We start from the raw sequence: 4,634 nt of genomic DNA, 5'->3' as shown, positions 1-4,634 counted from the left end.
TAACGTTATCATGAATTACCAAATCATTAAGTTTATTAAGATTTGATGATTCACCATAAAAATCTTGAGTGAACTATTGATGTTTGCCAGGATTAGGAAAATGACTTTATTCGTCTTGTTGGAAAGTAGATTTCATGTACTCATCATTTTTGGGATATTCATTAAAGATTGAGTTTTTGTTTACCCCCATGACAACAAGCCAAATCTTCAATGTTACCTTCATCGTTATTATTTTCTTCTACAAACGAGGATGGTTTAGATATAAATTTTGGTGACCTCTTCAAATAATTTTCTCTTCCAGAATCTCCTTTAATTTGATCAGCTTTGATCAGTTTTTCACATCTTACCAATTTCGTCTTAACAAAAACTTATTAACCCTGGATACTCGTCTTAAAAATATATTATTAACCCTATAATCGACTTTTCTCTGACATCAACTAATGCAGATCAGAAGCGTTATAAAAAGATGAGAATTCTTGCAGCCGAACGACGATCAAACAATTAACTATAAATCGGGGAGAAAGATAAATTGTTCATACCTTAAATTATTCCGAAGAATAACAGTTATGAACGAATGACCCAGATCTCGCAACACCAAAGAATCACAACTATGGATAGGATAATTATTTATAGCTCAGGGGTAAACCTGACTATAAATAAAAATCATAATAGAATTAAACAAGGTTTAAAAATAACAAAATAATTTCGTTCATTAAAAGAGTCTCGATTTTTGTTTTTGGAGCTCCTTAACAATTATATATAACTCCCTCATACTTAACAAAAATATAAAATTAAAAAAACTAGTTTCCAAGGAACGCGCAATTGGGGGATGTGGAAACTAATTGGGGGATATGAATTACTTCACCCAACCAAAGGTGTATGCTAAGGGGTGTTTTTTGGGGCGAAAATACTAAAACACCCTTAGATTAATTAAAAAATATTATGAAAAGACTGTTATACCCTTTCTACTAAAACTTAAAATCTAAAAACCAAATCATTTATCCCCCATTCTCAAATCAGTTCTGGCACTCTCGTTTAGGGTTAGGTTTCAATTTTTTTCATCATCTTCTTCATCGTTCTTCATCGACGATTAGTCGTTCAATCAAAAATTTCTTCGTCGATTAAAACCAACCCATAAGAATGCCTCCACGAAAGAAATCAGATGCCCAGTCGAAATCAAAATCGATTGCTCAACAAAAACAAGAAAAAAGGATTGCTTTGATTGCTCAAGAGCAAGAACACGAAGAACAAGAGTTATCGGACGATCAACTATTCAGAAATATGGCTTCTGTGAGAAGGTAAGTCATTTAAAACCATTTAATTAGTGTTTCAATCGATTTTTAGCTATGGGTTTAGGTAAAAATCGCAAACCCTAACTGAAATTTCTATCTCGTGCATCTATTTGGCTACAAGGACTCTTGGGATCGTACTATCTATCAAACCTATGTAAGAATTTCTATCTCGTGCATATGTATTGTTTTGTATGTATATAAAACCTCTTAATCGTATTATCTCCTAATTGTAAGATCATAAGAAGGTTGTGCGTTGTTGCCGAAACCAAGTCGCATCTCATTGGGATTTGTCTAAGGAATGCGAAGAGGTCCAAACGTTAGTAAAGGATTCTGGTTTATATCCTTTGGTTGAAAATTATGTGAAGCCAAATATTGTGACAGTCAATTGCTTCATTGAAAGGAATCACGGTGAAACAGATACCATGCACTTTCCGTTTAGCGAGATGGCCTTGATCCCTGATGATGCTCAGAACATTCTAGGCTTGAGTGTTACCGGAAAATCAATTGCATAAAGAAATCATTGTCCGGAGTTAGAATGGTCGAAGTTGCACGCTCTTACTAACAAGATGTTGGGTTGGGACTACAAAACTTCTGTGGAAAGCTTCTATGTATCTAAGAATAATAGGACAAAGACCATCAAGATGACGCTTCTTAAGAAGACATTTGAAGACACGACGCAGATAAAAGACAAGGATGGATGGGACCCCGCACAGATTTGTTATACAGCCGATGCGTACCTGTTATTCATCTTGGGCACTAGGGTGTTCCCTGACACTAGTGGCCACAGGGTTAGTGCAATCTACCTTCAATACTTGGATCCGTTGGAAGAGGTCTTTAGTTATTCCTGGGGTACCGTGGTAATGGCACATTTGATGACGGAGATGAGAAGGGCCTCTAAGGCTGTTACAAACCAATTTGTCGGTAATTTCACTCTACTCCAGGTAATTTTGTTTTTAAACTTATGTTCTTATTTATATTGTTCACATGTACCCCTATGATGAACTTAGAAACAAAATTTACTTATTTTTATATGTACCATTTCACATTTGTATAGGTGTGGGCTTATGAACATTTGCCAACATTGTTCAAGGGAAAATCCTTCTTGAAGATTATACCCATTGATGACCCTGAGGAGCCTAGAGCCAAGAGATACCAGTTCAACAGCCATCCGAAGCCCGGTAACAATCGTCGACTTATAAAGATGAGATTGGCTCTGGACGCGATGACTACCAAAGATGTTGTGTTCGACCCTTACAGGGAGGCTAGAGATAACCGCCAATATTTGAGGTTTTATAATGTTGCATTTTATAATGGGCCTTTGTTCCACCCAAAAGGATACGTTATGGCTGACCCTCGACGTGTGATGCGGCAACTTGGATATAAGAAATTACCCCGCTTCATGACATCCTCTACTGAAAGGTATCTTCTTGACCTTACTGTGTTTATGTCAAGTTTTACAAGGTTGAGGGTAGAGTATGATCCAATTCCAGAACCAACATTGGAGGGATATGGAACCACGTCGTTTGGTAGATGCTACTAATTGGGAGCTTGTGAACAACGGCGATGAAGCCGATCCCGCCTACATTGATAATTACTTGGAATGGTCACATCCTTTTGTCGTGCATCCGGACGACGTCGAAGTTCCACCCCATAAAAACCTTCTCGTTCCAACTCCTACAGAGGCACCACCTACGATGGCCCAACTTTATAATACCGTTGGATTGCTAGTAAGTATTGTTAGTTGCTTAGTCGTTTAATTGACACATAAATTTATATCAGCATATATATATACTAATTATGTGTTGTATGTATGAAACTAGCAGCGTCGGCTTCGCAAGTTGAGGAAGCTGTTAGGTTACAAGTGCGACGAAGGAGAGGTCCTATCCATTGAAGAAATGAAGGAAGTCATGGATAAGCTTGATAAAATTGAAGACCCAAGTGCAAGAGCTTTGTTTGGGGAAACGAGGAAGGCTCACGTTGCCAAGAAGCAAAAGACCAAGTGATGAAATCTATAGTTGTGTTTCGTTATTTGGATGGTGGTTGTTATGTTTTGAACAATTTCTAACTTGTTTTTGGTTGAACTCTTTAGTTTTTTGGTTTACTTTTGGTTTATGATACCGTGATGAAGAACATTTAAGCACGATTTAGTTGTTTGGTTTATGTTGAACATGTTTAGATTTCTAGTGAAATATTTTCTTTGCAAGTTTTCTTTACACCAGGTTCTGCAGTGCCAGGACTTCTTCCGGCGTGTAAAAGTAATTATAATTCTATGCCGCCACTGGTACCGGCATTAAAATATTTTCATAAAACCATACCGGAACAAGGGGAAAAAAGGGTTCAAGTTCCTGTATAGAATTTGGACAGTACCGGCATGGAAATATTTATGAATCTATGCCTGAACTATGTGTTTTTCTAACACTTTTCTAGTTTTTCCAGAAAACCAGCATTGGAATATTTATTGAATCTATGCCGGAATTCTGAATTTCTTACACTTTGATAGTTATTTCATAAAACCGGCGTTGGTTTGGATAAAAGTACAATGTCGGTATCGATTATAAATCCGTTCTGAATGCTCTTTTATTTCATTCCTAAGTAATCTATTACATTGGATTTGAAACTTTAAATTAAAACATACTAAAAAAACATGGAATGGAGCAACTTTGGTTAAAGATGATCTCATAATCTATTTCCACCCTTTTTCAACAATTACGGATCCTTTGAGCCTTTCGCAAATATCTTCGAAGACATCATCTTGAATGGGGATGTCAAGGAAAATCTTCATTGGTTCATCTTCTCTTTCAACATATTCCTTTCCCTTTATATAACACCCATCACACCCATCAATAGGCTTACATTGGCCCTTGTGGTTTTCTCTTGATTCTGCTAGTGCAACAGCTTTGTCAAACCATTGAAACTCATCGCACTTTGGGTAATTCAAACACCTTAAAAACATTCTTCCATTTTCAGCATCATCAGTTTTTCCAATCCAAAACCGGCGTGTCCCATCACAGCTTCTACACTTTCAATAAATAAAAGGACAGTCCATTGTTAGATGAAAATGTGACTTGCAAATTTGACAACTGCAATGATGACTCTGTAAGAGAAGATTATATTATTGATACGTCACAGTAGAGAAGATTTTAACTGTCCATATATAGTTAATAATGTTGAATCTACTTACTTTGCAGTTAGAGCTTGATGATGAATCTCCCGTCGGTTGTGAAGCTTTAACCGTGCTAGATTTATCTATTTTTTGGTATTTGCTTTCTTGATAGAAGGATTTTTGTTATATGGTGGGTGCTTTGTGTATATTTTTCCAAAGGAATTGGGGGGGGGGGGGGG

The sequence above is a fragment of the Papaver somniferum genome, chromosome 4, assembly GCF_003573695.1.
Source record: "Papaver somniferum cultivar HN1 chromosome 4, ASM357369v1, whole genome shotgun sequence".
Taxonomy (NCBI): Eukaryota; Viridiplantae; Streptophyta; class Magnoliopsida; order Ranunculales; family Papaveraceae; genus Papaver; species Papaver somniferum.
Note: the sequence above shows the minus strand (reverse complement) of the source record.